The sequence below is a fragment of the Macaca nemestrina genome, chromosome 1 (assembly GCF_043159975.1).
Source record: "Macaca nemestrina isolate mMacNem1 chromosome 1, mMacNem.hap1, whole genome shotgun sequence".
Lineage (NCBI taxonomy): Eukaryota > Metazoa > Chordata > Mammalia > Primates > Cercopithecidae > Macaca > Macaca nemestrina.
Window position 1 is genome coordinate 199,284,907 of NC_092125.1, and position 13,392 is coordinate 199,298,298.

The 13,392-nt window shown below is 45.9% G+C and overlaps 1 long non-coding RNA gene across 1 annotated transcript; it reads left to right on the top strand.

Moving 5' to 3' along the window:
• The first annotated feature begins 2,199 nt into the window (after positions 1-2,199).
• LOC139356863 (uncharacterized) lies at positions 2,200-12,623 on the top strand. The gene is made up of 4 exons (XR_011609343.1): positions 2,200-2,897; positions 10,941-11,101; positions 11,848-11,947; positions 12,488-12,623. It is a non-coding gene; the product is annotated as an uncharacterized lncRNA (long non-coding RNA).
• The last annotated feature ends 769 nt before the right edge of the window (positions 12,624-13,392 follow it).

Below are 13,392 nucleotides of genomic sequence, written 5' to 3' on the forward strand. Positions count from 1 at the left end.
CTTTCTTTCTTTCTTTCTTCTTTTTTCTTTCTTTCTTTCTCTTTCTTTCTTTCCTTTCCTTCCTCTTTCTTTCTTTTCCTTTCTTTTCCTTCCTTCCTCTTTCTTTCTTTTCCTTTCTTTTCCTTCCTTCCTCTTTCTTTCTTTCTCTCTCTCTCTTTCTTTCTTTCTTTCTTTCTTTCTTTCTTTCTTTCTTTCTTTCTTTCTTTCTTTCTCTGTCTTATTTCTTTCTTTCTTTCTTTCTTTCTTTCTTTCTCTGTCTTCTTTCTTTCTTTCTTTCTTTCTTTTCTCTCATTCTTTCATTCTCTCTCTTTCATTCTCTCTCTTTCTTACCTTTCTTTCTTTCTTTCTTTCTTTCTTTCTTTCTTTCTTTCTTTCTTTCTTTCTTTCTTTCTTTCTTTTTTTTTTTTTTCAGAGACAGAGCCTCGCTTTGTCACCTATGCTGGTGTGCTGTGGTACGATCATGGCTCACTGGATCCTTGACCTCCTGGCCTGAAGTGATCCTCCCACTTTAACTACCAAAGTGCTGAGATTACAGGCATGAGCCACCTTGCCCGGCCAGTGATTTCTTTTGAATGGTTTGTGTGCTGTTTGAGCAAGATTTTACTGGGCTCATAATCAAAGAGATTTTCTTCCCCCAAATCACATAGCAGTAAATGGGGGGAGAATAGATTCAAATCTATCCTGTTGGATTCCACCACATTCCATTGTCTCCTGTGTTAGTGGGAGAGGCTTTCCCCCTACTCTCGATGTTTCTTTGGTGAAGGTGGCTTAATTAGTGTAACTCTGAGTCCTTTTCTACCCCATTTGTTTTTGCTACCCTGGGGAGATGGAATGACTTATTATCTGATTGGCAAATTTAAGAAGAATAAGTCATGTCTCTGTGGTACCTTGTCTTCCTTGGGAGTGATCTGACCTGGATGAGACCATGAGGGCTCTCCCGTGCTATGTGTCTTGACTGGGCAGGGCTCCTGCAAAGAAGTCTGCCCTGTTCTCTGTGTGTGTGAGGCACTTAAACCTGGAATTCATTCTCCTGACTGTCATCACTTACTCTAAGCTACATCCTCCAACTCTGCTTCTGTCAGTAATAATATCAACATTTTGATCTCCATCTATTTGTTTTATTTTTAAAAAATTCTTCAGATTAAGTCAAGAAGAGGGCTGCCACTTATTGAGAACCCCCTGGAGATCCCAACAATATTGCAATGGTTACTAACAATATAAATAATAATAACAGTCAGAAACAGTGCTTGTCTATGGAGATTTTACTATGTGCTAATAGCTTTACATGGATTATCTCAAGAAACACTTGCAACAGTCTTAGGAAATAGAAGCTATTTTTTCTCTACTTTACTGTTGAGGAAATGGGAGTTTAGAGTAATTTGGCTATTAAGCAACATGCCCAAGTCACACAATTAGTCTGAGGTAGAACCCAAATTTTACTAGGCATGACCGAAACCATGTTCCTAACCACTGGGGTATACAGCCTTCTGGAAGCAAAAGGTCTACGGAGATGATGTCATTAGGGATGACTCCCTAGAGGAGGAGGGGATAGAGGCCCTGAGCTGAATCTTGAAGGCTATGAAGATAAAATACGTTGAGCTGTTAGTTTACCAATTCTGTTTTGCTTTGTTCACTGGCAGATCCCAATGGTATGTGCTCCATAACTCTCGGGTGCCTCTCCCTCAAATTTAGATATCATATCATTTGTTTAAATTGCTGAATAAAGTAATTAGTACCTGGGAGCCTGCCTGCCTGGCAGAATATATTGGTGCAGCTAACGAAGTTTATGCCTTCAGGCCGTGCAGTAGAATTTGATTTAATTTGTCCCAAGGTTAGGGAAGACGATGGGAGACTTTGGCATCTCCTCCATCTCCGTCTCGGAGTAATTCATTGCCAGTGTGGAGGGAGGCAGCATTGGGCTGTTTTAGCACTAATGGGAACTCCAGAAGCTTTCCCAGTGGAGTATGACTTGCTTTATGGATGGAGCTGAGCAGCTACCAACTTCCCTTGCAAGGGAGATGCTGTCTTTCAGAGTCACAGGGACCATACCTGGGGAAGGGACCGTCTTAAGCCCATCCCATGGCAGCGGCTCCTGCAATGGCTTTTGCCTACAAGATTGTGAGGTCCTTCGGGTGGGAATTTTATTTTATTCACTGTCTCTGTTCCAGACAAGGCATTAGGTGGGACTCTGCCATTCACCTTGTCCTGTCCCTGTGATGACGATTCTGTTTGAGAGGGAGAACAAAACTAACCCTTTCCCTTCCCCAAGGCCTCTGCCACAGCCAGCCAACATCCTCCCTGCCTATGGTACACCTTTACCCGTTGCTCCATGCTGTTCTCCCAGACAATGCCCTTTCTCTCTGTCTTCAACTCTCTGAATCCTTCCTACCCTATTAGTCTCAGTTTTACCCTTCCTTCCTCTAGCCTTTTCTTCCCTGGATTGCGCTAGATGGTATGGCGCTGGGAGACAATGTAATGCAGAGAGTCAGGACTCAAGCTCTGGAGACAGATGGTCTGGGCTCAAACACCGGCTGTATTGCATATTTGCTGTGTGATCTTGGGAAAATGACTTAACTTCTCTTTGGCCTGGTTTGCCCATCTCTCAAATGGGAGCAGACAGGGTCTTTTGAGGATAAATGAGTTAATCTATAGGTAAAGTATGTAGAACTGTGCTGGTACATGGTATGTGCCATCTAAGGGTTAAACCATAACAATGTTGCTCTCTCCCTCCATGCTCTGCGTCCTCTGGGGACTTCCCGCCTTCAGGAGGCTGCTGGGGTGTGCACCTGGTCTTCATCCAGTGACACCTGGGCCAGCACATCCCTTCTCCTGCCTTTGGTTTCCCCAGGAAGCTGAGTTAGGTGCGAGGCTGACCTGTCCCCTTCTTGGCCACACAGGTAAGTTGGGTTGGCTGGCAGGCGGGATGTCTGTGCCCTCCATCAACTTTCATGGTCTGGGTGCTCTGTGGCAGATGCTGGCCTTTGCAAATAGAGAGAAACCTTTTAGAAGTGTGCTGTTCAAGGGAGGAGCCTAGAAACACCAGGGTCCCTGCCCAGAGAAGGGGTGAAGGAAGAAGAAATGATTGAAGGTCTTAACTTGGTGGCAAAGTGCCTCATCTCCCAAGTACAATGAACTGGGGGAAGAGGATAAGGAGAAAAGACCAGCAGTCTTGGGGATGCCATCCTTCTCCGGGTCTCTGCAGAGCTCTCAGGGGAGGAGAGTTAAGGGCTGCTTCCAGGGCGCAGCTAGGACCCAAGGGGAAGAGGAGACACAAGTTTTGGCTCAATAACAGGTTGACTGTTCTAGTAACTAGAGCGGGCCATGTCAGGGTCTTTGTAAGGTAATGAGCTGCCCATCACTGGAGAAGTTAAGTACAGCCTGTGTGGGATTTGTTGTGCTGACACATCTTAAGAGCTTACTATGTTCTAAGCCCTGCATTAAGTCCTTTATCATCTCATCTAATCCTCATCACAACTTCATAAGGGTGGGTAAAATATAATATGATTAGCCTCATGTTATAAATAAAAAAGTTAGAACCTAGAGGGTTTGTGGGACATACCCAAGTCAGGCAGGCCACCGAGAGACCCTGGCTTGACCACCTGTTATATATTACTGGGTACATTGCATTTCATTTCTTTAAATTTCCATATCTGAAAATTGGAGGTCACAAAGTACCGTACAAGGTAAATACCCAGCAAATACGAGCTACTGTTATTCTCAGACAAGGTCATCTCCTCAGGTGAACACAGCTGGTTTCAGCATCTTTTTTTCTCTGGTCAGGTCACTGTGGTCCCGGGTTGAGTCAGACCCCAGTCTCTTCTCTTATTTGCAGCTGAAAGTCTTGGCTGTGCCAACAAACATTTCCTTAGAGAATATTCTTAGGGATGTTTGTAGGTATCCACGAAAAAGGTACCTTGATCAGAGCAGTGCAGGAAACAATGAGTTAAACAAAATCAGCCTGGTTATTTCTTGCAGGGCTTCTCAGAGCATTTACAATGCTAATGGGCATTGTGAATCTCCCAGAGAAGGCTAAAGTATGCAGCATTTCCAAAATTTATTTAATCATGAACATCTCCCATCTTTTTGTTTTTGGTGTGATTGCCCAGGATTGTGTGCTGACTCCGTAGCCAATAACTTCTGCAAAAGCACATGACTCTCAGGCTATTGGTAAAAGGGCAGGGAAAGTAATCAAGAGAGGAGGCTGTCAGGCTAGCTGGCACCCAGGCTGGTTCACAGAAGTTGCCAGGAGAATGGCCTTCCTTAACTCTTGGTCAGAGGTTTCTCTCATGTGGTGACAGCAGCTGATAGGCAGACAGGTGCTTGATGTGAACTCACTGACAACTGCTTATGACGGTGGCAACCATTGGTGGTAGGAGAAGTGACAGCAGGTACCATGACCAAGACATTCTTGATCACATGGGTTTCATATATCCTTTCTACCACTCAGGTCTGCCCCCGTGTGCTTTAATTCTTTAGCCCTAATTGCAATGCTCTCCCAAGTACTGTTCCAGGATCTCCTTCTCAGGTTATAAGAATGTCAGGATCATCTGATCTTTTCCTCATTGTCATTTCTGGGTCACCAAGATTCTTATCACCTGAGGTATGTTTTTCTTGCTTACCAAGGGGTTTATTTATTCTACTGATTCAATACATCCTATGTCTACCAAGAAAAAAACATAATAGATCAAATATTCCCAAGCATGCATAACCACAGCAGAACCTCTTACAAGGTACACTTCCCTTTCTTATTATCTAACCTAATTATTTCTCTCTGTTATAGCACAATACATTGGTCCATTTGGGAATCATGTCTTAAAGACAGCTAGAGGAAAGGGGGTGAGGGGCTTTGCAGGGTGGGAGTGGAGGGCTCTGTCTCCAGGCTTCAGCTCTGGCAGTGCCGAGGGTTACTTGATGTGGGGTGGAGGGAGTCAGCTTTCAGCCCAGGAAGGGTCCAGCCAAATGGTTCTGACCCTGTGGCCTCTAGGGCCTTTTAAGAAAGAAAAATGAGTCAGCATCAGCTCCGGTGTAGTTTGCTTCCCTCCTAATCGGTGCCAGGGCCCCAGATACCAGGGCTGTAATTACTTATGCTGTCGAGAGAAGGGAGTTCTTAAAGTGATTCATCATGGAGGCGACAGAAAATGACAATTGCTCATCACTTAAAACAATGAGCCTGCCAGATGCTGACCATGCAGGTGCAGGCATGTGGGGTGGCAGCATTCCATCTCTATGGGACTTCACTGGCAGAGTTAATGAACAATTAGCCCCTGAGGGACATTGCCTCCAGGGAGAGGCACCCACGGTTGGGGCTGTGACTCCCATGCAGGCTCTTCTGAGAGGTTTTAAAAACATGTATCACACCCTTACTCTATCAGGCACTGTGATGTGTTTCATGTAGATCATGACATGAGGTGAAAATTCTCTCTCAGGTGTGCTGAGAACCCCAGGGAGGCAGGGGTCCCCATAGCTGGACCATCCTGAAGGGCCAAGAGAGCCAATTGTCATGGCAACTGGCCAGCCAAACTCATGCACCCACTCCCAGGACCAGGGCGGGAGTTGATGGCAGCAGTGAGCTTTGGGGCTTTCTCTGCCCCTGCACTTTACCGCCTGACGTCCGCTAGGCATCCTTGACTTCTTACCTCAATGTGGCAGGTGGAACGTTCTTTTCTGTCTTTTCTCCCTTCTTTGTTTTCCTCTGGCTAGACTCTTGTCCAAGAAAACCCCTTCTGTGCATCACGACCCTCCCTGGCCTCTTGTGCATAGACACACACTTCTCCCATCTCTCCTCCTCAAGACGCGTTGCAGTGCAGTTGGGTAGCACTGCTGCTGGAGCCTGACTGCTTGTGTTCAAATCCCAGCTCTGCTTGTTAGCTGTATGACCTTGAGCTAATTATCTAGCCTCTTTGTGCCTTGGTTTCCCCACTTGTAAAACGGAAGTACTTTAAACATTAAAAAGATTAATGTATGCAAAGTGCTTAAAATGACTTTGTGTGTCACTGTTACTTACCTCCTTTAATTAATATCTTGAGCCTCTACCGTGTGGTAGTGGTGAGACTGATGCCAGGATATACACAGTGGTCATCCTCACAAGCACAGCTCTGCCCTCAATGCACTTAGAGCCTTCTTGAGCAAGCTGACGGATAATCACACAAACAATTATGTACTTAAAATCGTGACAAATGCGACGTAGAGGGGATACAGAAGCTAGGGGGACACGACCTTGTGTGGGAGATCCGGAAGGCTTTCCTAGGGAAATAATGTTTAAGCGGAAATTTGCAAGATGAATAAGGGGTCACTAGACAAAAAAAGAATAGAAGACAGTGTTCCAAGTATACACACACACATACACACACACAAAAGAAAAAAGCAAAGCATGTGCATAGGCCCTGGCTGCAAAGAAGCATGGCATTTTTGCAGAGCTGAAAGGAAGACCAGTTTGGACAGGCCACAGATAGAGTGAATGAAGTTAGGGATAAAGGCTTATTTTCTTCTTCTGGTCTTTCCTGGCCTCTCTCTGCTCCTTCCCTCTCTCCTCCCAGGGAAGACAAGTGATTATTCTGACTAGTGAGTTTGAGATGAGGTGCTGGGTATTCTGGATTCCGTTAGGGGGTCTCTTGGCAGTAAGCGTTCTGCCCCTGCAGGGTGAAGTCTGCAGGTCTACTGTTCCTTGAGGCTGGACGTGTGAGGATGCTTGATGATGAGGGTGGACTTAGGAAACCCATTGTTGACACTTAAGCCACAATCCACAACAATACACTTTCAACAACGCAGCTGATATCTTGATCTCCATCTGCAGGACTTCATAAGTTCTATATTTAGGCAGGGTAAGAAAGGGGTGTCATCTATTGGGCCCTATGGGAAGGGGCCAGATCATGCGAGACCTTATCAGCCATCCGCTCTTTCTCTACTCTCTGGCCCAGAGTCAGGTGTTTCTGTTTGGAGGCATGATCAAGTGCTGAATATCAAATATTTTTAATACAACTTTTTTTTTCTTTTATACTTGGTGGGCTAGGGGTGGGGGAAAGGAGTCCAGAAACCTCTTTAATATCAAAAGGTCTAGGGATTCAATTATACTTTTCTCTGACAGAAAGTCAATTTTAAAGGAATACATCAACAATTTAAACGGTAGTGCTGCTTTTTTTCTGCAGTGAGAAATTTTGAATTCTCTAGCTTGGTCTCTTTGCGCCCAGCCAGCTTGGTAGATTTTGGTCCAAAGCATGAGGGACCCCGTCACCCATTTACCCCCACTTGAATTGCAAATGGCATGAGTCTTTCAATTCTTTTGCAGCTCATTTTTGAAAGGATACACCTTCCATCTCATTTTGTCCTCAGGAGAACCTTGCAAAGGAAGGAATTTTTGTCCCATTTTACAGATGAGGTAACTCATGCTTACACGGGAAGTAACTGGCCCAGGGCCACACAGTGAAACATGGAGGGTCCAGGAATCGAGGCCAAGTCTCTATGATTTCAAAGGCCCTGCTATCATCTGCTGGAAGCCTTATCATTTTATTAGTCAGGGTTTGCTCATTACTAGCCCATGGGAGGAAAATGGAGTGACTGGGAAAATAAGAGACAAAACTGCAGTTGCAGGAGCCTCAGGCCAGGAGCCATGGACACACTCACTCTCACCTGCTAGCCTCCTTTACTCCCATAATGGGGAGTCATGTTCCACTTGGTGGAGAATGGGGCCACACTTTGTCCCCGGTTCCTATTGCCAGTTCTGAACAATCACTCACCTCTCAGCTTAAAGATTCCTTCCTCAGGGAAGCCTTCCAAGATTACAAGTTTAGGCCTCTCTGTCATTCCCCTCCACGGCACTGATCTCAATTCTTAATGATTGATTAATCTTGTTACTTGATTTGTCCTTTGAGGTAAGTATGACTCTTCCATGAGACTCCAAACCTCATGAGGACATCACCTGATACAACCCTGGCATTCTGTAGGTAGCTCTTGAATGAATTTGTTGAATAAACTCAGCAAATGAAGAAGAGGGGGAAAAGTGTTTTAGGGAGAGGGGATAGCACTTGTCAAGGCCCAGAGGACGGAACGAATCTGGCACTCTAAAAGCAAGCATGTTGAGTCCAATCAGATCAGACTGCAAGGGGAGGGGCACTGGAGGCATCACGCTACCTGACTTCAAACTATAGTACAAGGCTACAGTAACCAAAACAGCATGGTACTGGTACCAAAACAGAGATATAGACCAATGGAACAGAACAGAGCCCTCAGAAATGATACCACACATCTACAGCCATCTGATCTTTGACAAACCTGACAAAAACAAGAAATGGGGAAAGGATTCCGTATTTAATAAATGGTGCTGGGAAAATTGGCTAGCCATAAGTAGAAAGCTGAAACTGGATCCTTTCCTTACTCCTTATACAAAAATTAATTCGAGATGGATTAGAGAATTAAATGTTAGACCTAAAACCATAAAAACCCTAGAAGAAAACCAAGTAATACCATTCAGGACATAGGCATGGGCAAGGACTTCATGTCTAAAACACCAAAAGCAATGGCAACAAAAGCCAAAATTGACAAATGGGATCTAATTAAACTAAAGAGCTTCTGCACAGCAAAAGAAACTACCATCAGAGTGAACAGGCAACCTACAGAATGGGAGAAAATTTTTGCAATCTACTCATCTGACAAAGGGCTAATATCCAGAACCTATAAAGAACTCAATCAAATTTACAAGAAAAAAACAAAGAACCCCATCAAAAAGTGGGCAAAGCATATGAACAGACACTTCTCAAAAGAAGACATTCATACAGCCAACAGACACATGAAAAAATGCTCATCATCACTCACCATCAGAGAAATGCAAATCAAAACCACAATGAGATACCATCTCACACCAATTAGAATGGCAATCATTAAAAAATCAGGAAACAACAGGTGCTGGAGAGGATGTGGAGAAATAGGAACACTTACACTGTTGGTGGGACTGTAAACTAGTTCAACCATTGTGGAAGACAGTGTGGCGATTCCTCAAGGATCTAGAACTAGAAATACCATTTGACCCAGCCATCCCATTACTGGGGATATACCCAAAGGATTATAAGTCATGCTGCTATAAAGACACATGCACACGTATGTTTATTGTGACACTATTCACAATAGCAAAGACTTGGAATCAACCTAAATGTCCATCAGTGACAGACTGGATTAAGAAAATGTGGCACATATACACCATGGAATACTATGCAGCCATAAAAAAGGATGAGTTCGTGTCCTTTGTAGGGACATGGGTGCAGCTGGAAACCATCATTCTCAGCAAACTATCGCAAGAACAGAAAACTAAATACCGCATGTTCTGACTCATAGGTGGGAACTGAACAATGAGATCACTTGGACACAGGAAGGGGAGCATCACACACCGGGTTCCATTGTGGGGAGGGGGTAGGAGGGAGGGATAGCATTAGGAGATATACCTAATGTAAATGATGAGTTAATGGATGCAGCACACCAACAAGGCACATTTATACATATGTAACAAACCTGCACGTTGTGCACATGTACCCTAGAACTTAAAGTATAATAATAATTAAAAAAAGATGATTTAAACCCAGTTAAGGCTTTTGGATTTCCTCCCAGGTGCAATGAGAAGTCTTTGCAAGGTTTTAAGCAGGGGAGTGATGAGATAGATTTTTGTGTTAGCAAGATTGTCTTGGCTGGAGCAAGGGGTGAAGCCGGAAGCAGGGATTTCAGGAAGGAGGCTCTTGGAACAGCCCAGGAGGGAGGGGAGGGTGGCATAAACATCAAGGGCTACTGTTAGTGGTGTGGGAGGGAAATGACACATTTGGATGATGGGATGGGTAGGACTTGGTGTAGGGGGTGGGTTAAGAAAGGTTGGCTGGGCACCGTGGCTCACTCCTGCAATCCCAGCATTTTGGGAAACTGAGGCAGGTGGCTCATCTGTGGTGAGGAGTTCAAGACCAGCCTCGCCAACATGGCGAAATCCCGTCTCTACTAAAAATACAAAAATTAGCCAGATGTGGTGGCTGGTGCCTGTAATCCCAGCTACTCCGGAGACTGAGGCAGGAGAATTGCTTGAACCTGAGAGGCAGAGGTTGCGATGAGCTGAGATCATACCACTGCACTCCAGTCTGGGTAACAAGAGCAAAACTCCAGCTCAAAACAAACAAAAAACAAACAGAAACCAAAAAAGGTGTCAGGAAGAGGCTTGGGTTTCTAACTGAGGCAACAAAGCGGTAAGGCTGTAGTTTTGAGTGGACGGTTGTTGGTCCAGGCTCATTCACAGTGGCAGGATTGAAGCCAGTTCCCACAGGGCTCCTGACTTCACACATCTTAAAGAGGTTCTGAGCTGGGCATGGTAGCTTATGTCTGTAATTCCAGTGACTCTGGAGGCTGAGGGGGAGGATTGCTTTAGCACAGGACTTTGAGATTGGCCTGGGCAACATAGCCAGACCTCATCCCCCAACTGAAAAGAAAAAAAAAAAACAAAAAATTCTGAGTCACCCTCAGCAGGTAGAATTTATCCTATTACAGATAGAAATTCTGGTCCAACTGTCTGGGCCACCTGAAATCCCAGCTGGGTCAGCTGCCGGAGCTCAGGAAGCCTTTTCTGGGCTGCCACTCAGAGAAAGGCACTCTCATGTGGGAAACCAGAGGGCCAGTGCCTTCTCAGTCTGAAAAGCAAAACTGAGTCCACATCAGGCTTAGGACGTCTGAAGAGCCAGCTCTAGTTTGTTCATACAATCCCAGATGTGAACACCAGGGGGCTGCCTTGAGTCTTGAGAAATAAGCATGGGCCACAAAAGGAAGCTGGATTTCCTTACCTTTGTCTTGAGAAGAGGTTAATAGGCTCGTGGGACTTATTATCTAGGGCAGGCTAGGATCAAGCGACTGATTTATGGATTGATTGGCAGACACTCACCCAATGGATACTTATCGAGGACCTGCTATATTTCGCTCTGCAGTGCCCTGAGGGTTTGAGGTCTTGGACTTGCTACCAACCTACCAGGTAACCATGGACAGGCCCCTTCTCCTTCTTGGATTGATAATCATAAAAACCACACTTTACTGAGTCATGAACATGTTCAAGATGCTGATTGCTCACCACTCACAACAGTCCCTTGAGGTAAGTATGGTTACACCCATTTTACAGATGAGGAAGCTGAGTTCGGAGAGATTTAGTAATTTACCCAGGGCCATATGGAAGCAAGGTGGAGCTCCCAGAGGTCAAGGGAGAACGCACTCTCCCATGGGGCATCTCGGTGGTGAGGTGCCAGGAAAGAGTTTTAAGTAGGAGGATGACACAGTCAAACCCTTGTATGGAAGATGGATTGAATGTGGGGTGACCAGATGGGAGGCGTTATAGTGGTCCAGGCTGGAACTAGGGCAGGGACCGTGGACTGGAGAGGCGGGGCTGGATAGGAGTTACATGGCAAAGGACGAATCCCGAGCACATGGGGTCGGAGTGGACAAAGCAGTGGGAGATTCTGAGGTTTTCAGTGGTGTGGCTGGAAGGATGATGGCAGAGACAAGGAGCAGTGGAGGAAGAGCAGGTTTTGGGGGCAGATGAGAGCTTCGCAGCCTAGAGGTAGCCCTATCCTGGCACTGCGGAACAGTCTCTGTTCAGACAGCAGTGCCTGAGAGGGCCCAAGTCGTCTGTGGTGTGGAATTCTATTTTTCTTAATGGTTTCCCAGGCAGGGGCCATATCTTCCTGTTTAGTCTTTAAGAATTACTTAAAATGGAGTGTGTGTGTGTGTGTGTGTGTGTGTGTGTGTGTGTGTGTTTATTTCTCAGCTTTTAACCTTGCCAACTTGTGCCTCTTAAATACTAATTACCTCTTGGGTGCTGACAATTCTGCTTTCCTAAAACAGCCTCAGCAGGCCTCTCCTGCCCACGAAAGGCCAAGAGTGTGGCTGTCTCTGTGCCGAAGGCCTCTGGACAGTGCAGGGCGAGGCTCCAGGATTAGACAAGGTGACTCAGGGTTGGCAGCCACTGCGTCTCCACAGCAGAGCTCTGGTGCTCCCGGCAGGAGATGCTGCAGCAAGCTGCTGGCTGTGCTGCGTTCCTGTCCCCCCAGGCCTAATGAGAAGAGACAGGCCAACCACAGTGCCTGCGGGGGGCGGGTGCTCCATGGGGACCAGCAGGCTTTTCCCGGGACAGGCTGACAGCTGCATTGCTTCCTTAGTGCTGGAGGGGAAATGAGATTCCTCCTAGGGGGGTAGTGTCTACCCTACAGTCCACCCAGTCCTCAGTCGCCAAGCTCCCCCCTCCTAGGACCAACCTTGGGCAGAGCAAAGGGATGTGTGTGTGGGAGAGAGGGAGGTCCTTTGAGAGGTGGGCAAAGTCACGGCCTATGCTTTAAGTTACCAGATATGTATGTGAGAGGTGCTGAGCACCACTCAGCCTCTCCCCCACCCTCCGCACCCCATGCAGCATGGTTAAAATTAGTGGTTAAAATCTTTTGGTAATCAGGCAAACCTTGTTTGAAATGCCAACTCCTCTTCTTCCTAGCTGTGCGATGTAGGCGAGTTACTCAGCCTCTGCAAACCTGAGTTTCTGTAAAATGGAGATAACAACAGAGCTGGCCTTCTAGAATGGTCGTTGTGGCTTGACGAACTTGTGTTTGTTTGCTAGGACTGCTGTAACGAAGTATTATAAACTGTGCTTAAAAAAAAACGAGATTTTAGTGTCTCACAGTTCTAGAGGCTGGAAGTTCAAGATCAAGGTGTTGGCAGGATGGGTGTCCTCGGAGGGCTGTGAGGGAGGATGTTTTCCGGGCCCCTCTCTTTGGTCTATAGATGGCTATGTTCATGCCATGTGGCATTCCCTCGATATGCTCGTCTGTCTCCAAATTTCCCCTTTTTCTAAGGGCACTAATCATATTGGATTAGGGCTCACCCTAAATACCTCATTTTAACTTGATTATCTCTGTAAAGACCCTATTTCCAAGTAAGATCACAGTCACGTCCTGGGGGCTTGGAATTTTGGGGAATGGTGACATACATTTTAACCCATGACAGAGAGAGATGACATGCAAAACACTTAGTAGGGCACAGAATAAGTGAGCTATAAATTATTATTGTCCTTGCCATAATCCTATCCCTAATCTCCAGCCCCCTTCTGAAATGTGCTCTGTCTCAGCTTCCTTATCCTGTCTGTTCCCCAGAGCTTTCTCCCCTGTCCTTTCCCACCCTAACCTCTATTTTCTGTTTTCCCTGATCTGAGTATTCAATCCTCATCCCCAAGATGGAAAAGGATCACTGAGAATGGTGTGACAAAAGTTTAGATCACTGGGTGTGTGGACCACATGTCAAGGCTGCTGGTCTGAACCTAGGTCCTGGCTGATAACTGAAGCCCATCTCCTGCTTCTATGATGGTCATCCTCTGGGACTTGCTTACCTTAGTCTCCAGAGAAA